This window comes from Protopterus annectens, chromosome 7.part0 (genome assembly GCF_019279795.1).
Source record: "Protopterus annectens isolate FY-2018-M chromosome 7.part0, PAN1.0, whole genome shotgun sequence".
NCBI lineage: Eukaryota > Metazoa > Chordata > Ceratodontiformes > Protopteridae > Protopterus > Protopterus annectens.
The window spans coordinates 1,693,589,473-1,693,617,428 of record NC_056739.1 but is presented as its reverse complement, the minus strand read 5'-3'; the positions used below and the strand labels follow the sequence as shown (position 1 = coordinate 1,693,617,428).

The 27,956-nt window shown below is 43.2% G+C and overlaps 1 protein-coding gene across 2 annotated transcripts in view; it reads right to left on the bottom strand.

Moving 5' to 3' along the window:
• Positions 1-27,956, bottom strand: part of FANCI (FA complementation group I) — a 2,406,750-nt gene that overhangs the window by 1,946,480 nt on the left and 432,314 nt on the right. The window lies entirely within an intron of this gene.

Genomic DNA, 27,956 nt, shown 5'->3' with positions numbered 1-27,956 from the left:
AGAGTATCACTTGAACTTATGCCCTTAATCTCTAAAGCCTGTGAGAGAGACCAGACTTGTTTGAGTGTTGAGTACTGCCCCAATAAATTTCATTTGTTGTGAGGGCTGAAGGTTGGATTTTTCCCAGTGAATGGTGATGCCCAGTGACTCCGCTAGTACTGGAGTGTAGCGGAGGGCCCTAACCAGGAGGCACTTGGTGATGGCGGAGAAGAGCCAATCGTCTAAATATGGAAACACATGGAATCCCTTAAGTCTCAGATGAGCTGTGACCACTGCTAGGCATTTCATGAACACTCTAGGGGCCGTCAAGAGACCAAATGTCAGGGCTCTGAATTGGTAATGTTTGGCTCCCAGATGGAAGTGAAGGAGACTCCTGGAGCGTTTGTCCATTTTGATGTGGTAATACGCACCCCGGAGGTCTATCGAGCACATCCACACACCCTCCCTAAGAAAAGGGAGGATGGATTGAATCGTGACCATGCGGACCTTGGTCTGAACCACTGATTTGTTTAGCTGGCTGAGATCCAAAATGGGCTTACAGTCCTCGTTTTTTTTTTGGCACTAAAGAATCTGGAGTAAAAACCGGATCCGCACTGGTCAATTGGATAACTTGTTTTTGACATAGCTTTCTTATTTCAGAAGCTGCCTCCTCCCTTTGACTGGGTGGAACATCGGGAAGGGATTTCGGAGGTCGTGGGTAAGAGATTAGAGGAATGTGATAGCCTTTGGAAATTATTCGCTGCACCCATTGATTGTTTGTAATAGAGAGCCAGGCAGCTAGGTGCAGAGAGAAAAGAGCCCCGACTGCTTCCAGAGGAAAGCAATCAGGCAGCGCTTCAGGAGTGCTGATGCGGTCTTCTCAGGAAAGAATCTCTGGAGTCCTGATTTTGGGGATCCCCTCTGCCCCGAAAGGGGCATCTTCCATTATTGGAACCCCCCCTCTGCCTCTGGGGGAGTCCTCACCACGTGTCTCATGGAAAAGACCTCGAGACTTTTTGTGCCACATCTTTCCACTCCTCTGGTTCCTGGAAAAGGAGCGCTGAGGTTTGGAAAAATGTAGACCCACGGCAGACAAGGTCTTCCCGTCTTGTTCGCACCTGGCTAATGTGTCCTTGACCTTACAACCGAATAGAGCTGATGGTTCGATAGTGGCGTTTAAAAAGGAAGACTTGAAAGAGTCCGCAAGGTCACAAATGCGCATCCAGGGGTTGCATCTCATAACTACGCCTGCACCCACAGCTGTTGCCGCCCCTTCGGTTGCGTGGGATAGCAACCTCATAGACGAGTTGGAAATTAACTCTAGGGTGGCAAGTTGGGAAGCAACTTTATCATGTGCCCCGTCCGAAACTTGACCCGCGAGGGTTCCAGAGAGCTCAGTGATGAGATCTCTCTGGAGCCTCTAAAATGTGCCAAAAAGTTCAGAGACCTGACAGCAAAGGTCGCTGAAGCAGAAATTCGCTTCCCTAACCTATCCACCGCCCAGGACTCTCTGTTGGGCAGATGGACAGTAGGACTTTCTTCCGCAAGGTCCTTTTCTGTGGAGCGCTGCCACCACCATAGCGTTTACTGGCAAACCTCTAGACCAATGGGGTTAATTCTCTGGAGGGGAGAGTATCTCATCTGATCTCCTTGAGATGGGCTCAAAGGTGTCAGGATTGTTCCATGCCCACTGCTGGGGGGGGGGTCACCCAAGAAGTAGCGGGTCAAGAGCGGATGGCCTGCAGGAATACAGATTCCTCCGAGGAAGGGTTAGAGGGTTAATATGCATTAGTACATATACTCATTGGTATCAAGTCAGATGTATTTTGTACACATTTTTCATAGAAATATTTTAAATATTTTTTATATGTTTTTTGTATGTATTTCTTCTCTGCATGTTTTAACAGTATCATTAGCTTGGACAATGAATGTGTGATGTAAGATATTCTTACTGCATTATTTAGTTGTATATTTTTATTCTGCATTGGCAACTGTATTTCTTTTCAATGAACAGTGATTACGGTAATTGCTTGTATCATCATGTGACTGACTCAAGTATTTAAGGGAGTGTGAAATTTCAACAGTTGTCTGATGAAGGAGTAGATCCCTGAAAGCGCTAACCTGTGTACTGTTTGTACTGTTTAACTTAAATAAATCTCCTAGCTGGGGTACTGTTGGTGCTTCTTTACGTTTGTTTAACAATATTTTAAGGAGAGGAGAAAGTACAGTTGTGTACACTTACCATAAATGTAGATGCTCGAGTGTATTCACTATTGCAGTCATCACATTTGGGTTATCTGCCTGCAGGTAGCCCTCAGCCGGCCTGAATAGCAGAGTCTTTGGATTTCTGCGTCGGATGCTGTCGCTTTTTCCATGACGTCAGGGGTATAAAACATGAGCCGACACCATTACATCAGTTTTTCTTGCCCCAGATGTCAGGTGCCCCCAGAATAGAAAGCAATTATATGGTATGGTACACCCCCATCAAAAAGCAAATACACATGATAAAATATATACCAAGAAGGAAAGGTAGAGCCAAGAAAAGTCAGGGGGCTGGAGGGAGGGTAGAAAGGCCCGCAACAGTGAATACACTCGAACATCTACATTTATGATAAGTGTACACAACTGTACTATGTTCTTCGTGTTTCACTGTTGCAGTCATCACATTTGGGTTGACTCCCAAAACTAAGGAAGGGAGGAGGTAGTTAAAGAGCATTAGGGCCAGCTATTAAGCCCTGCAAGACTGCTGTGGCAAATCCAGCTCTGGATTTAGAAAAGATAGGCAGGTGGTAATGTTTGGTGAAGGTATGTACAGAGCTCCAGGTAGCAGCTTCCAGGATGTCCCTGGTAGGGACTCCTCTGAGAAATGCCGTAGAGGTAGATGCAGCCCTGATGGAATGTGATCTTATCCCCTGTGGGGTAGGTTTTCCATGGTGCTTGTAGCAGAAATGAATGCAATGGGCTATCCATTTGGAAATGGTTTGCTTTGAAATGGCCTTCCCCTCTGCCCCTGCAGCAAAGCCAACTAACAGCTGGTCAGATTTTCTGAGAGGCTTATTCCTGTCCAAATAGAATCAAAGTGGTCTGTACACGTCCAGAAATTGCAGTATCCGTTCCCCTCTGTTTTGTGGATAAGGGGAAAAAAGTAGGCAAATGAATGGACTGGTTTAGGGCCACACTCGACACCACCTTGGGCATAAAGGAAGTATTAGTCCCGAGTGAAACCCTGTCCGCATGGAAGATAATAAAGGGTTCCACTGCCATGAGGGCCTGTTATTCAAACACTCTTCTTGCTGAAGTGATGGCTAGAAGTAAGGCTGTTTTCCAAGAAAAGAACTTCGACTCTGCTGTTGCAGCTGGCTCAAAGGGGGGAGGGAAGAGTGAGCTTTTCCACTACAAAGTTAAGGTCCCAGGCTGGAGTGGGAGCTCTCCTGGGGGGGGTCTTAAATTTTTGGCTCCTCTAAGGAATTGTTTTAGCAAGGGGGTGAGAGAATAGGGGTGGCTCAGTATTATAATGTGCTGAAATGGCAGAGGCATGAATCTTAACTGACGAGAAGGATAGGCCCTTGTGGAGCATTTCTGTTATGTACTCTAGAATATGAGGTAAGCTGGCCACCATTGTGCCCATCCCCTGAGCCTGGCTCCAGAAACAGTATCTTTTCCACTTTTCAGCATAGGATGTCATTGTGCAATTTTTCCATAGGGGGTTGGCTTACTACCCCCTGCTTTGAAAGTGGGAGCCCCCACTGCTTAGATCTGTGCATAGCCTGAGACTGAAGTCTTGGTGGTCTGCTGTTCCTGGGTTTGGACTGAAGGCCTGGAAGGGACTGGAAAGGACCAGTTCTTAGAAGGCCTAATGAATCTGGGAGGCTGTACTTGTAGGAAATCTTTAACAGTTTGCAGAGATTTAGCTTTTTCCTCCATCCTTTTGAGGACGACTTCTGCTTTGTTGCCAAAAAGGCAGTCTTCATTTAAGAGTGCATCCAGTAATTTAGCTTTAACATGATCTGGCAAGTTTTGTTCCTTAAGCCAAGCATGCCTTGTAAGTACAGACCCAGTGACAGCAGCCTGCAAGATGCTTCTAAAGCTTCAAAACCGCATTGCAACATATGTTTACCAACTTGTTCAGCAGAATGCATTAAATCTTGCAAGTCTTTGTGTTCAGCACAGTCAGGAATCAACATCATTTTCTGTTTAAGTAATCCCATAATATGCTGCTGCTACTTTAACATATGAAACTGGCACTTTAAAGCCCTAATGGCCAAAGTAGCAGAAGTGTATACCTTCTTACCCCATCTGTCTACGGCTCTAGAATCTCTATCAGAAGGAGTAGGATTTTTGGCAGTAGTAGCCTTAATGCCTTTTGGTCCAGGAAATGGTCTCTGGGACCGCAGTAGGATTCTTGAAGAGAAACTTGTGAGAGTCAGGTACTCTGTAGTACCTGTCAGGTTTTCTGGAAGCTGGAGGCAAAGTGTCTGGGGTAAGGCTAGATTCCAAGAAAACATCATCTACAATAGCCAAAACAGGAGGGATAGCTAGAGGCCTGTGTTGAGGCAGGAGCAAGAATTCCCCAATTCTCTTTTTGGACTCAGAACAGTCCTGGCTTTCCCAGCGGAAATGCTCCCTAAGGGTATGCAAGGTTTCACCAAAAGAAAAATCTTCTGGAGGGGAAGCAGAGGGAATGGAATCCTCTGCATCAGAATCCTCATAAGTAGATAAGGGCAAATCCTGGTAATCAGAAGGAGCAGAGATATCAGATTCCTGATTAGAAGAATCAGAAAGAAAATCGGTTCTAGGTATCTTAGAGGGGGAAGGATGGCTTCTCATAATTAAGGTAATAAGATCTTCAGCCATTGTAAGCATTTGTTTTTGAGGCATATGGGCCTGTGTCTGCAGTTTGGTTATCGGTTTTCTAGGCGTAGTGTGAGTTTTAGCCCTGAGGAATTTGGTACTTTTAGGTGGAAATGATGCTGTCGGTTTAATATGAAAAGTCTGTAGGCCTGAATACACCCTCAAAAGCCGGTGCCTGCACAGCAGCTCCGGACCCATCCATGATAGAGACATCCGCAGTTTCCATAGTCAAAGAAGCATCTTGCAGCATACGAATGGGTCTCAGTAGAGGCCTGCGAATCTGTAGTAGCGGGTATCAGGGGCTGCGAAAGCGCCTGAGTACCGGCAGACTGGCGACTAGCTTAACGGAAGCAACGTCGGCAGTTTTGGACCTATGCGGTCTGTCTCTGTATTTATCCTTACGTTTTTTTCGGAAGATCGGTAGTCGGATGGCTTAACGAAGCCATTTCGGGGTACGGAGATAGAGAACGAAAGTATTTAGCTACAAAAATAGCCCGACGACGAATAGTTCGGGCATTGAACAAGGCACAAAACCGACAGCGAGGGACGTCGTGGTCTGGGCCTAAACAGGTAACACAGTAAGAATGAAAATCTCTAAGAGGTATTTGCTTTCCACAGGCAAGACAATTGTTAATTTTTTCTGACATCGGTTAGAGCAAGAAAAAAGGATCACCGATGGGGTACTTATCTTTTTTGAAGACTTCGGATATGAAACTCCAAAACAAAAATTTCAAGAGTTGGCCGACCGGCACTTGCGAACTGCTTCTGCTTCAAGCACCGCACGGCAAGAAAGACTGATGTAATGGCATCGGCTGCATGTTTTATACCCCTGACGACCTGACGTCATGGAAGAAGTGACAGCATGCAACGCAGAAATACGAAGACTCTGGTATTCAGGCCGGCTGAGGGCTACCTGCAGGCAGATAACCCAAATGTGATGACTGCAACAGTGAAATACGAAGAACATGTACCAACATCCTGGAAAAAAGTGGTGGTAGCTATAATACCTAAAGAGGGTAAAGATCCGTCAGATCCATATTCATAGGCCAATTTCAATACTAAACCATGATTACAAAGTGTGTATCTATACTGGCTAAAAGAATGGTAAAAGGGTTGCCAAAATTGATAGACATGGATCAATGTGGTTTTATGGAGGGAAGGTAAGCATCTGACAATATTAACAGAACATTAATGATCCAGAGGGAAGTAGAATGTAAAAAATACCACTGTTATTGGTGGGTCTTGATGCAGAGAAAGCATATGACAAAGTAAGCTTGGACTTTATGAGCACAGCAATGGAAGCATTTGCATTTCCTGATAAAATTATGAGGTTGATTAGAAAGATACATGAGGGGATTTGAGGTGAAAGTTAAAGTGGGTGGGTGCCTCCCCAATAATTTCTGTTTGAGCAGAGGAACCAGGCAGGGGTGTCCTCTTTCCCTTTTGTTATTTGCATTATACTTAGAACCATTGGCAAAGAAAATGGGATTCTGAAATTCAAGGATACAATTGGTATGGTAGTCAAGAAAAGCTGGCTGTATTTGCAAATGATATTATTTTATACCTGATAAAACCAGAGTAGGACATTACAGTGTTGTGAAACATTTTGAGACATTTTAAAATCTTTTTAGGATACAAAATGAATGAAGTTAAAACAGAGGCAATTGCTGTAAATTATGTAATCACACACAAACTGGATCAGCAATATCCATACTTATGGAGACATGATAAAATTAAGTATTTAGGACTATGGATTAAAAATTATTCCAGTATGGCAGCTAAGGATATGAGGGAAGAAACTAAACGGAAGATAATACAAAAACTGAGAAATTGGAAGCTCTATTGTATGGATATGGATAGTAAGATACAAGCATTTAAAATGCTTTTAGTCCCTTTAGTCTTATACACAAGTTAAGCATATTTTTTATCAAAGAAGTTGTGGATAGCAATTAATAAAGGGTGAAGGATTTTATCTAGGAGGGGAAAACACCAAGAGTTGAGTCAATTGGGTTAAAATGATTCTTCCATTAGAACAAGGTGGATTGGGATTACCCGATTTGAAGGGGTATTTCAGAGCTACAAAGTTAAGGCTCCTATAAGCAGCACAAGCAGAAATCTAGAATTCAAAGTGGAAAGGGATGATGAAACGAGGGGAAGCTCAACAAACAAGGAGAGACAGGGATTTTGGATGCTGACCTTCAAGGCTAATAATTATACAGAATTACTACATTCATAAAGTAGCAGAACGTATTCTAAAAACTAAGCCGACATGGGATTGGAGAAAGGAGATTCTGCCAATAGGGATGACCGCAATTAGGGATACAGACAAGAGAGGGCTGCAATTTATTGGAGAAAACTGGCAAAGGAACCAAGGTATTATTAAATAACTAAAGAGGGGAAGGTTGTATTATGGGAAGATGCCAAGAATTTATTTGGACTGCAGGTTAGAGACTGATATTAATCCTTGATATGGATGGCAGAGTATAGGCAAAGAGAAGAAAAAGGGTGTCCTAAATGAAAAACCAGCACTGGCAGAGTTTTAGTAGAATCTAGAACAGAAGCTGTTGCTAAAAAGCAATAGTTTAGTAGACCATATAAACTATAGCATGATAACTATAAGGATCAAGCAGAGGAGGCTAGAAAGGATTGGGAAAAGAGACTGGATAAGCATTTCACAAAAAACAACAGGGGATATATGTATGCCTCCCAAATACACAACTAAATCTAGTAGAAGATTTAGGATATTTGCTTGGAAATGTTTGCATATATATTTTATACCCCAAGTAAAAACTCCAGAGAATTTTTCCACAGGAAGACAGCAAATGTTGAAGGTGTAATGGGGAAGAAAGAGTTAATTGGGAACATATTTTTTGGGAGTATAACGAGTTGGCAGACTTTAAAGATTCCACCTTACAGGTCCTTCAGAAAACGGAAAATACGAGGTTTATTTGAAAAAATGTTTTAATGCACAATCCACAAACTGCATAAACACAAACGCACTTGTAGCACCAGCGTTTTCGTCTCTCCTCATAAAGACTTCACTATGAAGAAAGAAAATGAGAGGTATTTTAATATAAGAAATGACATTGATAAGAAATGTGATGCGATTGTACAAAGAAAGATAAGAAAGCTTGAGCGTGATTGTAAGGAGTATAAAAACAACACGTTATCCAAAGCCAAGAAACAAAAGACAAGATTACGTTTTTCATTTTAACAAGCAGATGAATGAGGTTAATGAAGAGAATCAAAACTATACAGGTGATGATGGAAATATTGAAATGGGGGATTATGGGAATGGGGATGAGTACCCACCACTACGTAGGTCTGAAAGACTAATGAAAAAGAATGAGTACCAACAGTCAAATCTTTACTGGAGGGGGGGGAGAAGGGGGAGAGGGAGATACTAAGTAGTGATGGTATACCCCCCACCCAAACCAAGCATGATGAAATACAGGTAGATGGTAACAAATATTCATTAGACAGTTTTTGTATTTACAATTTTAGTAATGAAACACTTAAGAACATTTTAGTTTATTATCCAGGGGATTAAAATGTATTCCTTACAGGAAGGGTGAACTCCCAAAGACTTTAATGGACACCAAAATGTTCATTAGAAAAGTAAATTTAGGCTTGGTTTTACCAGCAATTCCAAATGAGTTTGAACAAGGGCTGAGGCGAAAGAGTACATACAACCCACCATTGCACCCCCAGTTAAGGAATTTGGAGAGGGTTATTGAAAAAGAGTTAAGAAGGGAACATAGTAAAATCAAATACAGACCCAATTTATTCAGTAAAGAGAACACTAAACTTAGGGAATTACAAGCTAATCCCGACATCCGAGTTATGAAGCCCGATAAAGGGGGAGGTGTAGTAATAATGGATAATATAACCTATGAAGGTAAAATGAATCAAATTTTGATGGATGAAGCAACTTATTCTAGTGTGTCTAATAATGAGGTTAATACAGCCTATAAAAGGATAGACAATGTTTTGGAAGATCTGTATATGGAAGGCCTAATTGATGAAAAAACACTTAGATTTTTAAGGGTAGAGAAACCAAGAGTGCCATCCATATTTGGAATACCCAAGACACACAAGAATGAGAAAGATCCCCCTTAAGGCCTATAGTGTCGGCAAAAGGGTCTAAAACGCTCCCCCTGGCTAAATATGTAGATAAACATAAACAGTTATGGGTTAAAAGAAAGGCAATTTTAAAAGATTCTTGGGACTTTTTGAAGGAAATAACCCCAGAATTGTTTCATGATAATTAACTTTCATTACTATAGACATAAAAGATTTATTTTCAAGTATTCCATACCGGGAAGGAATGGATTTGTTTGAAGACATTTTATTTGAAGATCCTGACCTGACCCACAATGAGAAGCTAGTTTGTATTAGTTTAATGGAATTGGCCCTAAAATACAATTTCATTTTTTTCAAAGGTGAATTTTATCAGCAAACACAAGGTGTGGCAATGGGGGCAGCTTGTGCCCCAACATATGCCAACCTTGTTCTGGCTAAGTGGGAGGAAAAATATATATTAAATTCCGAATTTGCAACTAACTGGACAGTCTACAAGAGATTTTCAGATGATATAGTAATGTTTTGGAAAGGGACTGGAGAGTCATTTGATGAATTCCTGATTTATATGAAGAATACCACAAATTGTTTGGAATTCACTTATACACTATCCAGGGACTGTTTGCAATATTTAGATGTGGAAATATATAAGGCAGACAGTAAATTTGAGTCCAGGCTATTTAGAAAGCCTACCTTTTGCAACTCATTTCTTCATTACAGAAGTGCTCATCCCCCACATTGCAAAAGGAACATAGTTAAGGGTCAGTATGTTCGTGGTAGCCGAACTACTACTTCAAGTTATGATTTTGACAAGGAATGTGGATTGTTAAAAAAATGTTTTGGAAAGGGGTTACCCACTGGACCTAGTAGAGGAGGTAGAGGATGAAGTAATGGCTGGTAGATCTACCAAATTTAGACCCATTTTAGGGCAGAATTAAACAATGCATAATGTTGCAGTGGAAGGACATGAAGTTAATTACAATGGAGCTATTGTATTAGAGTACAATGCTCTTAATGGAACAACAAGGAGAATTATTTAATCTGAATGGGAAAGGTTTGTAACCATTTCAGACTTGGAAAAGCTGCCCAATAGCCCTTTGAAATTTGTATATAAGAACTCATCCAGTTTGAAAAACATTCTTGAACATGGTGTTAAAAACAAGGCAAGGAATAGGAGGAGAGTGGGGACTTACAAATGCGGCCACTGTTCCCAATGTGCAAGTATAGCTAACACAGACAAACTTTTTATTGAGGGTAGGAATAGGTGGGTATACAGACCTGGGTACTTTAATTGTGAAGCCATGGGGTTAGTATATCTTGCTTTGTGTGTTGAGTGTAGATCCTTCTATGTTGGTAAAACCGAACGTAGACTCAAGAGAAGGATTTATGAACATAATTATGATATCTTGAATAAAAAGGAGACTAATGCTTTATATAAACACACAAAAGTTTGTTTAAAAGCTAATTTTATTTTTTTAGTCTTGGAACAAATACCAAAAGAAATCAGGGGTGGACTATGGGAGGAGAGAATAGAGTTCAGGGAACTTTGGTGGCAAGTAACCCTGGAAGCATCAACCCCCCCCCCCCCCCCCAGTTTAAATGACTTCATATCTATTGTTCCATTACTAAAATTGAGATCTGCTAATCTATAGTTTTCATCTAAGACAAAGTTCCTAATAAAGCCAGTAGATGGTGCAATAATGTTTTATAAATCACCTGAGTAAGTTAAAATGCTTTTATTGTTATTTTTATTTTTACAATTTTATATTACAAAGAAAGTATTTTATGAATTTTAAAATATTTATGTAGTAGCATGTTTTTAAGTAAGTGTTTACTTCTCTATGTAATTTAAGGTTTCATATAACACTATTTTCCTAAAGGAAGTGACTTGTTTTTAACATTTTTTATTATATAATGTGATTGGTTTATTCATATTTGTGAGGGACTATATAAAGGGTTAAATGTTATTCTAGGTCATCTGATGAAGTCTTTATGAGGAGAGACGAAAACGCTGGTGCTACAAGTGCGTTTGTGTTTATGCAGTTTGTGGATTGTGCATTAAAACTTTTATTCAAATAAACCTCTTATTTTCTATTTACTGAAGGACCTGTAAGGTGGATTCTAGTTACAATTTTGGTGCTTCTACTTCACTTTTTTCGTTTATTAGACTTTAAAGATTACGTGCAGACTGCTCTGTCAGATATACTGGATGAGCAAACTGATGTAACTAAGGAAATGATTGTTTTCTTTGAGCTATGATACAGAATCGGAATTACCTAGACATAGTAAGACCTTGCTGAGACTAATTATGGTGACTGCCAAAAAAGTAATTACTAAAAAATGGAAATAATAGTCTAAACCAACTTTACTAGCAGTGAATATAGTTAACAGAGTTAAAACAACTGGAATTGGGCTCTTTAGAAAGGATAGGAGCAAATTACATAGGAAAAAATGGGAATTGTGGGAGCAATACGAACAGGGGAGGAATGAGGTTTAAAATAAGACAGGGTTTGAATGAGCCATGTAATGTTTGACTGACAAAGATTGGGTAGATTATAACTGATGTATAATGTTTGCAGCTAAAATTATGTAAATATGGTTTGTTATGTAAAATGCTTGCAGCTAGGATTGTGTCAATATGGTTTGTTATCATTTATATAAATGTATGATTACCCATGTCATAAGTGATAATTTAATAAAGATTTTTTTTTGTTTAAAAGATAAATAAAATATGTATGCAAACACGTATAGTAATGCGGAATGCTGTAGAGATGTGGGCCATCAACAGTATGCACTACAGAGTGTATGTAACATGCTAAAAAAGAAGTTATGTACTAACCATAATGTTCCATCTGAGTAGGTAACTTCATTGTCTGCAACCTGTGGGTATCGGATCTGATTCGGATCCGAGCCGGCAGCTTTCCTAGCAAAAGATCAGAGCTCCAAGCTCCTCCCCTACCACCCATAATGCCCTGCTACCTCCCTCTAACCCTCAGATCGAGTTTGCCATAGTATCCTAGAACACTACCATAACACAAGGCAAAACTACCTGAACATCCTAACCTGATGTCATCTGGGAAGTGACATACCATGATCCTTCAAGGACGAACTACAGGTCAGGGGGACGGAGGGAGGGTTGGTTGCAGACAAATGAAGTTACCTACTCAGATGTAACATTATGGTGAGTACATAACTTCTTTATCTGAAGTAGTTAACTTCATTTGATCAGCAACCTTTGGGACAGAGTCCCCGGCTACCAACAACTTGGGAGGCCTTTATGGGAGGATATTCTGGAGCACTGCAGAGCCAAAGGACGCTCTTCCTCTGGAAATCAGATCCAATTTATAATGTGTAATGAAAGTGTGAGAGGAAGCCCAAGTAGCAGCTGAACAAATGTCATCTAAAGGGACCCTCGACCAGAAGGCCGCAGAAGTCGCCACAGAACAGGTAGAATATGCCCGAACCCGCACGGGCTCAGGTCGCCCAGAGCTTCTGTATGCGAGAAGAATGCATTGTGAAATCCACCTAGCTAAGGTTACCTTAGTCACTGGTTTACCCAGACAGGACTTAGCAAATGAAACAAAGAGCTGTTCTGATTTTCGAAAAACAGCCGTTTTGTGTAGGTAAAATCGTAACTGTCTATGTACATCCAAGCAATGGAGTCTATACTCTGCTTTGTTGTGATAATTAGGGAAGAGGACAGGCAGGTTGATAGATTGGTTGAGGTTGGCTTCAGAAGCCACTTTAGGCAGAAAAGAGGGGTTAGTCCTGAGGGAAACTCTGTCTTTATGAAAAATGATGTATGGGGGCTTACTGCAAAGAGCCTGAAGCTCTGATATTCTTCTAGCTTTAGTAACAGCAATCAGGAAGGCAGTTTTCCAAGATACATACTTCAAGTCGACCGAAGCTGCGGGCTCAAAAGGGGGACCACTCAGAGCCTGGAGAACTAGGATTAAATCCCATGGAGGAACTGCTTCCTTAACAGGGGGTCTCAAAAGAAAGGTACCTTTCAGAAAGGTCTTGCAGATCTTAGATGATGCTAGGGGGCCAAATTTATTTCCAATGTGAAAGTGGGAAATTGCTGCCAGTTGAACTTTAACAGTTGAAGAACTAGCCCCCTGATGGAAGATTTGGGGAAAAAAAATCGAGGACTGCTGGAATAGGAGCCGTAAAAGGGTCCAAATTCCTATGCTCCGCCCAGATAGAAAAACATTTCCATTTACTCTTGTAGACTTTTCTGGTAGAAGGCTTATGAGCGGCCACTAGAATAGCTTTAACTGAGGATGAGATACCGGGAGTCCTAGCCATCAAGGGAACTGGATCAACCAAGCAGAGAGCTTGAGGTTGTCCAGGTCGGGGGTCCTCAATCCCAGGGGGTGAGAAATCAGATCCGGAAGGGGATCCAAGATCCAGGGAGGATGCACTAGATGAGACCGTAAGCATGGGAACCATGTCTGACGAGGCCAGAATGGGGCTATGAGGATAACTCTGCTCCCCAACCGACGAGCTTTCTACAAGAATTTTGTCATCAATGGAAGAGGAGGATAAGCATAAAGAAGACCGGATGGCCAAGCATGAACCAGAGCGTCTCTGGGGTTTTCCCCTGGTGGAGGAATCAGAGCGAAAAACTTGTTGCACTTTGCGTTCGTAGGTGACGCGAACAGATCGCAGCAAGGTTGACCCCATCTGAGGAAGATCTGTTTTGCTACTAAGGGGTTCAGAGACCACTCATAGTGTGAGAGGATAGTCTGATTCAGCCTGTCCGCAAGAATGTTTGACCGACCCGGTATGTGTGTTGCTATAAGAAAGCAGTTGGTAGATATCGCCCATTCCCACACTCTCATGGCCTCTCGGCAAAGTGGATAAGATCTGGTTCCCCCTTGCTTGTTGATGTACCAGACCACTGACATGTTGTCTGTTTGAATTACAATAGTCCCTAGAGGAAGAAGGGCATGGAGAGCCTGCAACGCTAGAAGCACCACCCGCATCTCCAGGACATTGATATGCAAAAGGGTCTCTGTGCGAGTCCACGTGCCTTGGACAGTCCTGCCCATGCAATGCCCCCCCCCACCCGAGGTGAGACGCGTCCGTGGTCACTGTGACTTGGGGTGGGGACATGGAGAAGGGGCGCCCTTCCCGTAGGTGCTTGGAATGGAGCCACCAAAGTAGAGATTCCCTGCAAACCCTGCTGAGAGGAATAGGGGCAGACAAGGGATGCAGCAGAATGGACCACTGGACCTGTAAGGTCCACTGGAGAATCCTCATATTCAGACACGCGAGCGGAGACAAGTTGATGTCGGCTGCCATGGACCCCAGAGCCCTCAGGACTAACTCCGCTGGAGGGGCCGAGGACTGAAGAAGAAACAAAACATGGAGGTTTAGATTGCGAAGTCTGTCCGACGTCAGAAAGACTTTGGACTGAATTGTGTCTATCCTGGCCGCTATGAAATCCAAAATTTGAGTAGGCTGAAGGAAGGATTTCTTGTGGTTGATCGTGATCCCTAGATAGTGGGCGAGATGTAGGAAATAGTCTCTCGCTGAACATAGTAGATGCCTGGTGGGGGCGGCTAGGAGCCAGTCGTCCAGGTAAGGAAAGACCTGTATTCCCTGAAGCCTCAAGTGGACCGCTAAAACTGCCACGACCTTGGTGAACACCCTGGGGGCTGTGGTGAGACCGAAAGGTAGGACCCTGAAATGATAGTGGCTGGCTCCCAGCCGAAAGCTGAGAAACCTCCTGGATCGCCTGTCCATTAGAACATGGTAGTACGCATCCTTGAGGTCTATGGAGCACATCCAGTCGTTCTCCTGTAACAGTGGGAGAATGGACTGAATTGTGACCATCCAGAACTTCTCTTTGGCAACTGACAGGTTCAGTGTGGACAAGTTGAGAATTGGCCGTAAGTCCCCCGTGTCTTTTTTGGCACCAAAAAGAACCTGGAGTAAAAGCCTGATCCGGATTGACCGGGAGGACGTGCTGGATTGGCTCTTTTTTCTAGTAGCTCTTTTATTTCGAAGGCTGCTACCTCCCTCTGATTGGGTGGTACATCAGGGAGGCGCCCCGACCAGGGAGGAGTATTTAGGAATGGAATTGAGTAACTTCTGGATATGATCCGGAGCACCCAGCGATCTGTCCTATTGGACTCCCAATGTGCTAGATGCTCCGAGATGTGCCCCCCGACTGCCTCCAGAGAGGAGCGGTCGGGAAACCCCTCAGGGTTGCTGTGCGGGTCGATCAGAAAAGGGTTCCCTCGACCCAAAGTTCTTCGGCCCCCCTCTGCCTCTGGGCCGGCGTCCACCCTGTCCTCCTCTGCCTCCGAAGGACGAGGGATCTGGAGCGAAACGGGATTGTTGGGATTTGTGGAACCACATATTCTTCTGTCCTCTTTGGTTCCTTGAGAAGGACCTCTGAGGAGCCGAGAAGCAGATCACGACGGCAGACGTTTTCCCGTCCTTCTCGCTCTGGAGCAGCGTATTGCGGACGGTTTTGCCGAAAAGCGTAGAACCTTCAAAGGGGGCGTTCGCGAAGGACTCCTTGAAGGGTTTTTGCAAAGTCACAGAGACGGAGCCAGGCCTGTCGTCGTAAGACAATGCCTGTTCCGCTGGCTCTAAACGCTCCCTCCATGGCATGGGAGAGAAGCCACATAGAAGCGTTTGTGAAAGAATTAAGTGTGGCCATTTGCGCCGAGAAGGTCTGTTTGTCCTCAGCCGACATGGACTCTGGGGGTGACCCAGCGTACTCTTTGATTAGGTCTCGCTTGAGTCGAATCACGTGTGCCATATATTTCAGTGACCTTACAGAGAAGGTCGCTGAAGCAAACATCCACTTTCCGAGGCGGTCCATCTTCCGAGACTCCTTGTCTGGAGGATGTACCGAGGAACTCTCCTATGCTAATTCCTTCTTGGTGGCAGCCGCCACCACCATGGCATCGACAGGGGCCCCTTTGCTCCAAACTGTCCTGTCTGTGGGGGGGGTGAGAATCTTGTCTGGTCTCTTGGGTATTGGCTCCACAGTGTCCGGCTCCTTCCATGCCCTGGTAGTTATGAGGTCCACCAGGGGATCGGCGGTAGGGGACACCCAAGAGGTAGATGGGCCTGCGAACGCCTCCAGAAAGACAGACTCATCCGAGGAAGGCTTTTGGGCTGACCACCCCCCTCTAATACAAAGCATTTCCATAACGTCTCCAAAGGAGACATCTTCAGGGGGGTGACCTGGGGGAACCTTCCCCTTCCTCCAAGTCTGTGTCTTCTGTGAGGGACTTGGGTGAGTCCAAGTGCCTCCTCTTGCACTTTCATTTGTGAGGTACCTCCTTGGGGGGGCTGTCCGAGGAGGGCTCACGAACAATGTCCTGTTCTTCTATGGGAACCATCTGGGACGAAGGCGCAGGCTGTCCCTGGGGCCGGATGATGGAAGACAGGCCCATCTGAGAGGGAATGGCGGATGGATCCGTAGCAAGAGCCTGGGACCTTGAATCCCTCGAAAGGACCCTCTCCACGATGTTGAATGCCGAGGGTGAGCTGCTCTCCCTAGGATCCGAAAGCAGTCCCCTCGGATCCAGCACGTGGCTCCGTGCCGGAGATGACCCGATCGGATCCAAAAAAGCAGTGAGATCCGACCTCAATGGAGCCGAAGGCACACTAACCCCTCCGGATCAGACACCCATCTCACGGCCCCGAGAGCTCGGTTCCGAAAATGGATCCGACAAACTTGAAGGTACAATCGGCGCCGAAGTAGGAAACACTGTCGGTGCCGACACCACCCCAGCTCCAAAGCTACTCGGATCCGACAGCTCCGAACCCCAGTAGCGGGTCGGAGAAGGAGCAATGGGGGCGAAAAATGGGGTCGAGCTCCCCCCAGTGGGGGGGAGGCAAGAGCACTCCCATCTGCAGCTGGGCCTGAAGAAATTGACACATCATCCGATCCATGTCCATGTCAGATAAACTTCTAGTTGACCTGGATGAGGCTGCCGAGGCTGGCCAGGAAGGCTGTCTGGACGACCTCGAAGGTGACTGGGTCTCATCCTCTGGCTCTGTGGGAGAAATGTGGAGAACGAAGCCTGGAGAAGAAACACTCATGCATCTCACGTGTAGCTTAACATTCCAAGATACAGAAAATAAATCAAACTGAGAGACAATATGTGTATACATGAGGTTCTCCGACCTTAAGAGGGGAGGCAAGCTGCTTGGATGGCGGGGCCAAGGGAGCTGAATCGGCCCGCCTCTTGTGGCTACGATGCCTGTCCCTCTCACGCTCTTTATCCTTCCGATCCTTTTTTCTCGAGTCCCTTTCATCCTGAGCCGTAGAGGGAGTTTGAATCCCGGCCAGGGGAGCGGGAACGGTCGGTGGGGCAGCCGAAGCCTCGGCTGGCACCACGGAAGGGGAGGAGGACGAAGCCGAATCAGAGGGCAAAAGGCCCGCGAGGACTAGCTTAGTCCGCCTATCCCTCAAAGCCCTGGGGTTGAAGGCTGCACAGATAGTGCAGCCTGAAGAGACATGGTCCACACCCAGGCAAATAATGCACTGAGTGTGGCCATCCGCTGGAGACAGCTTATGGCCACACTCGGAGCATTTAGAAAAAAACGCTTCTGGGCCCTCAGACATACTGACAGGAATAGGCCCACACGCACACACCTTCACACACAGACAGAAGGGGGGATGGGATTTAAAATCTACACTAAACTAAAGATAAAACTACCCAGATAGATTAAGGGAGAAAAAGGGTACCACACACACTCAGAATACAGTGATTTTAAAGGAAAAAAGTTGAATAATCTACTCAACTCACAAAACCCAACGCTAGGAGCTCGTTCTCAGATGCTTCAAGAAGCCGCAGCAAATGAGATCTGGGGGTTAGAGGGAGGTAGCAGGGCATTGTGGGTTGGGGGAGGAGCTTGGAGCTCGGATCTTTTGCTAGGAAAGCTGCCAGCTCGGATCCAAATCGGATCTGATGCCCACAGGTTGCTGATCAAATGAAGTTAACTACTTCAAATTTACCTGTTTTATTTTTATATATATATATATATATATATATATATATATATATATATATGTGTGTGTGTGTATGTTTATATATATATATATATATATATATATATATATATATATATATATATATATATATATATATACATATATATATATATATATATATATATATATATATATATATATATATATACACACACACATACATATAAACCTCAATATTTTAATATACATTTTGTACTGTTTATTTGAGGTAACTGCCTGTACAAATGTTTTCAGTGTGGAGATTTTCTCCCTGGGCCTTTGCTGAGAACGGAGTTTGTCCTATCCGACATTCCTGGCAATTACAGGCAAATAAATCCAACTTACAGGATTGGGGGGGGGTTGAGAAGAAGGTCTGTCCCCCTGGGAACTGCTGATTGAGAGCTCAGTGTCTGTTATTCTAAAAGTGTATTAGTTCTGGTTTAAGCGCTTGGGCTTCAGGCCAGTTATTTTACGTTAGGAAGGATTGCGGTCTGCACTCTTGTGGGAGGAGAGGCTGGACTCTGCCCTTCTGAGCAGGGAATTTCTGGTTAGAGGCTTATAGTGCCTGCATATTCTAACTGTTTCTTACTGAAATTGGTACACCTTGTTTGCTGTAGCATAGACTACATCCAGGCCTGCTGAATCTAGCTTTATTTGTATGTTTGTTGTTTGTTTATTTCCCTGAAACGCTAATTCCACCTAAAACGCGGCCTTTTAGCACTTCTGTGGATCCCTAGTGATATCTGCATTGCTTACTGTACTTATTTCCTTGTTTCACTTGAAAGAAAGTTACTGTTTGTCGTTTTTGCATTTAAGTTACCTGTAACACATTGCATTTAAGTTACCTGGCACTTGCTCACTAAAGCAATTATATAAGTCAGCTCTAAAAAATTAAAAGCACTACACCCTCACAAACTCCCCTTGAGTACCTTGTTCCCCATTGGCCCATTTTTTCAATTATAAAGGAATTCCCAATACTATTCTAGCATGTCCAGAGGTCAGTTGTCAATCTCCTCTCCGGTCCAGCTGGTGAATCTGGGAATCTTGAGGCAATGTTACAACTGCCTCATGTACACAGACAACCCTCTCCTCCTCCCAACAAATTCCAACACATGTGAGAGATGCAACCATATAGCCAAACTGGAGGCTAAGCTCTCTCAACTCAATGCTGGCGTAACCAGTCAAGAGGAGAAGGAAACCACACTCACTACAATTCCAGTCTCACATAGACCTACCACGACAACAAACCAAACACATAAACACACAAAAACATACTCGGAGGCTCTAAATAAAAATCTGCCTAAGCAGCAGAGACCTCCAAAGCAGACACCCAAGCAACTGCTACCCCAAAACAAAACACGTGCAACACATAGCTCACAAAACCAGTGTGCCGAACAGTCACAGCCCTTAAGGCTAAACAACACACCTGATACACTTGTAATAGGTGACTCTATCGTCAGGCACACTGACATCCCGCTCACCAGGCTGAACAAGGAGAAGGTCACGGTGAGCTGCCTGTCGGGCGCTAGGATCCGCCACATAACACAAGCACTCAGGTCACTCCAAGGCAAGTACAAATATGACTCGGTCATTGTCCATGCTGGTGTGAATGACCTGAGACGTACCTCCCTGGACTACATGAAAAGAGACATAGAGGAGCTCTCTGAGCATGTAGCCCAGGCCGGTATGACCCTGACCTTGAGTAGCATCTTACCCTCACCAAGAATGATGCCACAATATGAAGACAAGATGATCAATTTCAACAATTGGCTTAAGTGTTGGTGTCATTCAAAGGGGATCCAATGCCTGTCAGCCTGGGACGACATGCTCGACAAGCCACGATGCTTCGCTAGGGACGGCTTGCACCTGTCACCCTGGGCTTTCGGATATTGGCAAAGGCTCTTGCTACCCCATAGTGCCTTTTTAGGCAAGGCTCAAAAGACAAACCCACCTCCATAGGTATCACAAGGGATAAGAAACTAAGAGTAATGCTACTCAACGCCAGAAGTCTAAACCTCAAGATGCACGCACTTCAAACTCTCCTTAGCATGGAGAACATCGATATCTGTGCAGTAACAGAAACCTGGTTCAAGGCTCCCGAGAGCACCCCAGCACTACCAGGTTATACCTCATATCATGCTTTTCGCCCCCAAAACTTGGACCGAACCACAAAAGGAGGGGAGTATCAATATTCGTCAAAGATACCCACACCTCCAGGTTGGTGGCACAGCACGAAGCATCAGAGACTATCCATGTGCAACTAACTGTGGGTAAAACTGCCTTCCAGTTTATAGCCTGCTACAGACCACCCTCCCAAACACAGGAACCCCACTTGGCCTTCCTGAGAATACTGGAAAATATGAAGGTCTCTCCAAACACCATTATATTGGGCGACTTCAACTACCCAAACATAGACTGGGAGCATTACTCTAGCTCCAACACCCTAGCCCAAAGGTTCCTAGAATTTATAAACTCAAATGCTATGGAACAACTTGTTACCACTCCCACAAGAGGGGAAAACATACTGGACCTGATCATCACCAACATGGGGACACTATGCTCCAGACCAGAAGTGTATCCCTCACTGGTAAGATCAGACCATAAACTAATCTCACTGGACATTCACATCCCGACCCCACCCCTGCCCAGAAAACCACAGTGAAAAACTTCTCTAAAGCAAATTTCACACGCCTCAAAACCGAGGCGAAATCCTTCAAAGTCCCCGGGCCTGTGGAAAATACGGCCCAGACCGCAGAATCCTTTATAAACGCATTCTATGAACACCTTCAGGAATGCATGGATCATGCAATCCCAAATAAAACCAAGACCCAATCCTCCAAAGGCAGACGTCCTGTCTGGTGGACCCCAGCCATAAACAAACTATACAATAGAAGGAGGAAGCTACTACATGATAGAGCAAAATCAGAAAAAGGGAAGGCATCTCTGATCAGTATTAGCAAAAAACTACGGGCACTCATAAAATCGTCTAAGGCCAGCTTCGAGAGAAAAATTGCACAGGACACTAAGGATAATCACAAGGCTTTCTTTAGTTATGTTAGGAACCTGGGTGGGAATTCCCAGATATGCTCAGAATTAGTCCAAAATGACAAAAAATACACCAAGCCCGCAGACATTGCCAACATCCTAGCTGACAGGTTCAGTGCAAACTTCTCCCCCCTCTCCCGACCAAAAGGGCAAATATCTATCCCAACAGAGTGCTGCCCCCCTGACATCTCAGATGCTCAGGTAAGAGACGCCCGCTCCAAAGCAAAAAACACAGCATCAATGGGACCAGATGGTGTCCCGGCAAGGCCCTACATGAACTCCAAGAAGAGCTAAACCCAAACATAAAACTACTGTTCAATCTTAACCTTACTACAGGATATGTACCCAAAGAGTGGCGTACAGCAACAGTGGTCCCTCTCCACAAAGGTGGTGCCTCAACGGATCCTGGAAACTATCGCCCCATAAGCCTGACTAGCTTGGTCTGCAAAGCTATGGAAAGGATCATCATGGACCTCATAAATAAAGATATTGGGGACCTACAGACACTGGATCCTACCCAGTTTGGCTTTGTTAAGAGCAGATCCTGCCTCTTAAACCTGGTTGATTTCTTTGAAACAGTCACCAAGGCCATTGACGAGGGGAAGGTGGTCCACACAGCCTACCTGGACCTCACAAAAGCCTTTGATACAATACCCCACTCGGGCATTATAGATAAGCTCACCAGCTTAAATATAAACCCCTATGTCACTAGATGGGTTGCAAACTGGCTCAAGGACAGAACCCACATGGTTAGAATTGCTGGAGCCATGTCAGACTCCAAACCAGTTAAAAGTGGCGTCCCACAAGGCTCAGTCCTGGGACCTCTCTTGTTCGGTATATATTTCTCGGCGGTACAGGCCAACACGGAAGGACTGTGGCTGACCAAGTTCGCAGATGACTGCAAACTGGGCGCCATAACTCTCCAGCCGACACAAGCATCCTCCAAAAGGGCCTCATAGAAACAGACAACTGGTGCCAGAGCCATGGCCTCAAGCTAAACGCCAAAAAGTGTATAGTCATCCCCTTTGGCAAAAACAAAGTGCCCACAAATTACCACATAGGTGGTAATCCATTAAGTACTGAAGAAGTCATTAGGGACCTGGGGACCCAAGTTGATAGCAATCTCTCATTTGACAACCACGTGGCCAAAGTGGTTAGAAAAACATTTTATATAGCCCACCTAATCATGAAGGGATTCACATCTAGATCAGGGAGGTCATCGCCTCTTTACTCATCCCTCATCAGGCCCATAACTGAGTACAATGCCCCTTTTGGGATGTACCTTACCAGACACCTGCAGCAACTGGAAAGACCCCAAAAGTACCTCACCAAGAGGATCAAAGGGCTCAAACAGATGCCATATGCTGCCCGGTTAAAGAAACTCCAGCTCTACTCAGTGGCATACCGCCTGCTCAGAGGCGATCTGTGCCTGACATATAAAGCCATGTCCAACCCGGAATTAATGGACATGCTGCACCTCAGAAAATCCAAATCCCATCGAGCTACGCGCTCGAGAGACTTGAACCTCAGCACTGAAATAAATAGGACATGCTGGAGGGACAGATTCATAACCCAGAGGCTCCCTTCACTCTGGAATAAAATCCCAGTCCAGGTTAGGCAGAGTCCCACATTGACTCTCTTCAAGAGGAATCTTGATGAGTGGATGGGACATCGTAGGTATACCCCAGCTATCACTTCTGTGTCACTGTTAGACAGAGGCACAGTATACTAACCTCAAAAAAAAGGCATAGCAAAATTAATTTAAAATGGGTGGCGAAAGCCAAACACACTCTGGCTAGGCTTATAAATGCCCTAGGGCAGATAGCCTAGTATGAACCTATTAACACCCGAACTGCTGATATTTACTGCACAAAAAGATGTACAGCATGCAGCGCAGTAAACTGGGGGGGTGTGCTTGGATCTACCAAACAGCATTTGTGTGGCAGTCTTGATGGGGCATAGGCATCAATGCACATGCCCACAGAGAAAATGTAGCAGCCCTTACATCAGCCACCAGTTGTGGACTTAGACCAGAAAATGAAAAATATCCCTCATGGCTTTGCTAATGACAGACGCACCATGACCATCTCTTGCTCCAGTCGCCTATTCTTTTGTAAAATCACAGCTCCCATTTCATTCTGGCTCAAATCTATTTGCAGCACAGTTGGCTTTTTTGTGTGGTAGCATTTTAATACTGCAGCATCTCTTACTACTTTGTTGAGCATTTCAAAAATGTTAACTTGTACATACCTCTATTCCCAGGCTACATTTCATTTTAGCAGATTTCTATGAGCCACCACATTCCACATATTAGTAAACATGCACAGCAAAACATCACTGCAAGACACTGCATCATTTCTAGAATTCAGTGTAAGGCCTGCTTTTTTCTGTCCTCAGCATTTTTACAATTGTTCACATTTTCCATGTCATTTTCAGACCCTCAATATCAAATATAACCCATTTGCTTACAACTGCCAACCTAATTTTATATTTGCTATTTAGATTCAAATTACACTGAGTTACTTGTATTTGGCAGCTATATCTGCATCGTGGTATGGTTACTCTTTCAGCAAACTCCACACTAAGACACAATAAGTTTATGTTTGTAACTCTTCTAGGAGCAGGTACTGCTAGCATATGTCTTTTTGGTATGCGATATTCTGGCAAGCTGTATGTACTGTTATGGCTTTGCACATTATCCGAGTGGTGTCTCAACACATCCAGCCTTTGCTTTTACACGGTGAATTTGTTTTACCATTCATACCGGCTCAGAAGCCACTGTAGTCAGATGTTAGGAGTTTTACTTCTTTAAGTGCAATTGCTTGAAGAAGAAACACTCATGCATCTCACGTGTAGCTTAACATTCCAAGATACAGAAAATAAATCAAACTGAGAGACAATATGTGTATACATGACTAGTGCATTGAAGTCAATATTACAAAGACAGGGAGTAACTTGGTATCACATCTGACAGCAATCTGCTATTAAGTCAGGAATTCAGAAAATCTGTGTATTAGTAGGAACTCAACTTGAAGATGAATATGCTGGTAAACCACTATTAATGGGGAATCTGGTAAGCTGTACAGCAAATGTTCTGTTTAAGACCAAGTTCCAGTAATATGAATAACCACAACAGAAGTGTCACAATTAGTTCTGCTGCAAGAAAATAAGAGACTGAAAATTGTTGATAGTCAACAGCTACAAGGACACTCTGGAAAAGATATTTATCATATGAAGATGTTGTCCAGTAGGGACTGCCCTAAATAAAGGTCAGAAGGTTCAGAGTAAATGGTCCTGCTAAACTCTCCCAAAGTGCACTGAAGAAACCAAGAAAACAAAAACTGTTCCACTGTTAAAATGAATTACAAGGACTGAAAGCTGCATTATTAAAAATATACTGAAAATATGCAAAGCCTCTATTTAAATGTAAGCAGCCCAGTAGCATAGCTAGTACATAGTGTTAAGGTTACCTTTAAGTAATCAGTGTAAAATAATGCACACTACCACATTATATTTGCTTTATTGCCACCTTAAAAGGGGGGAGGAATAATATACAGCTATATAGCTTTAATGCTAATGAACTAGATGCAATGATGAACATGTCACACAATGTACCAAGAAATGTGTTGCAATACAGATCTTTTTGAGTAACCCCCATTTCCTGTATTTGTTTAAAGCCTCCTGACATGACAGTAAGCTTCAGTAATGCATAATTTGGTCATTCAAATGAACAGTGTTCCATAGACAAATATAAATGACCCACATTCACTATCTATTTCATTTTGCATGAGTTTAAGCCTCACATTATCCCATACTGTAATACTAATCCCATCAACACAATATCTCACACCCTCAATGAATCACATTAATTTGATAACCACAAGCAGCCCGCAAAGAAGCACAGTTAAAAAGTTGAATGATTTCAACCTTATGCAGCCTATACATAAAGAAGTTTAACATACAGACAGTTCGTAAAACATGTCTACCAAATATGCGACAAAGTCTAGAAGATTTAGGATCTTTGCTTGGTAGTGTTTACATAAGTATTTTTATACCCAAAGTAGAGTCCAAATAATTTTTCCTCAGGTAGACAGCAAATGTTGAAGGTGTGAAGGGAAAGAAAGAGATAATTAGGAACATACTTTCTGGGAGTGTAACGGATTGGCAGACTTTAAAAATTCACTGAAGACTGCTCTGTCAGAGATGCTGGGTGGGCAAATTGATGCAACTAAGGAAATTATTTTGAGCTATGCTACAGAATTGGAATTACCTATATACAGGTAAGGCCTTGCTGAATCTAGTTATGGTGGGTATCAAAAAAGCAATTACTAGAAAATGGAAATCAAAGTCTAAACCAACTTTACTACAAGTAGTGAACTTAGTAACACAGATAAAATAATTGGAATTGGGATCTTTAGAAAAGGGTAGGAGCAAATTATATAGAAAAAAATGGGAATTGTGGGAACAGTACATGAAAGGAGGAATGAGGTTTAAAGACAGGATCTGAATGAGCTATGTAACGTTTGACTGAATGACTGGATAGATTATAACTGATTTATAATGTTTACAACTACAATTATATCAATATGATTTGTGATGTATAATATTTGTAACTACAATGATGTCAAAATGGTTTGTTTTCATTTATATAAATGTACAACTGCCTATGTCATATGTGATAATTTAATAAAGATGTTTCTTGTTTATATAAAAAAAAAAAAAAAAAACAAGATAGTGCGTAAAGGTCAGGAGTGTCTGGAGAGGCAGCAGTAAGCTTAGCATCACATACATTGTGTATCCTACTTTAATTCTCAACTTCTCACTCGGTCCTCAAGTTGAACTTCATAATACTGGATCTTTCCAGCTTCATCTATGCGATACGATTGCTGGTTCCTCGAACCACAGTCAAACTCGACCTGATAAAACTAGTGTTCCAGCCCCAAGTCCTTATTTATTTACTGGTATTTGTTTAATCAAGGAAAGTCCAAATAAGCAGTGTCCCTTTTCAGTGGAGGCCCAGGGGGAAAGATTCATTATACAGATATTACGGACATCATTTGCCTTGTTTCATCATTTACAGTCAGTTTCATTCATAAGCAACAGCTCCATTATTCAGACATCTGTGACATCAGTTACATTATTTACAAACAGTATCAATTAAGAGTAACATTTGCATGGGTTGTATATGAAAAAAAAATCTGTTTTAAATACAAGGAAGTATAAACAGTGCAATATCAGTATGCATAGATTGTCAGGGTTTATGCAAAAAAATATTTGTTACTATATGGTAACAACTATACTTTATAGTTTTTTAAAGATTAAATCTTTTCCTCCCAAAAAGCAACTGGTTGTTAAATTTTCTCAGATTAAGAGATTAAGAATTTGTCTAACAAAAAACAAAGCATCCTACAATGTAATGTGCCTCTAAGGAATTAGGCCCTCCGGGTCCTTCAGTACTACCATACATGAAGGGGGATTAGTGGGAGAGCTATCACACTGGACAGAAGATAATGAAAGGATCCAGTGTTAAGGCAAATACATAACTAAATTTGCCCTATTCCTTTTGTCAATCCAGTCTGAATGCTGGGTCAGAATTCTCAGCTACTTACCTTTCGGGAGGTGTCCAAAGGATGCTCTAGCACTAGAAATCATGTCCAGATTATAGTGTTTAACAAAGGTATGCAAGGAAGCCCATGTACCAGCAACATAAATCTTATCCACTGAAAAATTCCTGAAGAAGGAAGCAGAAGTGGCTAATGACCTCATGGAATGTGCTGTTGGTTTTAATGATAAAGTATAGTTATTGGAAAAATAGACAAATACCCAAAAGTATGGGTTGGTTCAGGTTATATTCAGATGCTACCTGAACGGAACGACTGTTGCATAAGGAAACCTTGTCTATAAAAAACTAAATAAGAAATTCTCCTAACTGATGATATCATCACAAGGAATAAAAGTTCTGCAAGACCGAGATTTTAAGGAAGTGGAAGATGTTGGCTCAAATGGAGCGTTTGTTAAAGCTTCCAGCACAAAACTGATATGTCAAGAAGGGATTGGTTGCCTGGGTGATGGACAAAGCAGAACTGTACCCAAAGGAAAGGCCTACAGAGACCCGAGAGGCCAACAAATGAGAGTCAAACCCTTGGCGAAAAGAAATGGCAGCTAGCTGTTCCTTAACAGTTGAGTAGCTTGAACCCAAAGGAAATAGTTCCAAAAGAAAGAGAAGCACCTGAGGAATTGAATCAAAGAATGGATTTATCCCTTGAGCAAAAGCCCAGGTACCAAAATAAGCCCATTTGCCCTTGAAAACCCCATGAGTCCTTTTAGGATGCAGAAAGTAAATTAACCACCTCTTGAGAAAATGAAGGCTCTCTGCCCATTATCGGAGCTGAAGAAACCTTGAGTTTAATCTGAGATTAAGGACATCCAGGTGAGAAGACCTGGAATAATGGAAATACTATCCTTCCTTTAGGACCAAATTCCTAGAAGAATTTTCAGGGGGATTCCTAATATGACTGAAATGGGGAAAACAGATTTGCCTGGGGGAATATGGTGCAATGAGGATATCAAGTTTGTTTTGCATATGATCGCTTTCTAGACAAATCTTGGCATCAAGGAAGAGGGGGCAAGGCATAAAGAAGCCTCGCTGGCCACTGTGATCAGACAAGTCAGATGGGGACCTTCCCTTTTAGGGAATCAGGGCAAACTAATTTCTGTACTTGTGGTTTTGTTGAGGAGGTGAAAGGACATAGCAAGGCAAACCAGTGAGGCAAGAATTGCTTCATTTCCTGTGGATTGAGAGACCATTTGTAAAGCAAATAATTGATCTACAGAGCCTGTAAGTGAGAAAGATGGCTTTCTCTGCCATGTGCACTGCTACCAAGAAACAATATAATGCAATCACCCATTACTACATTTAGTGAACTCTCTGCACAGGGGGAAGGATCCGTTTCCTTCCTGGCTGTTGATGTACTAAACTACTTTCATGTTCTCT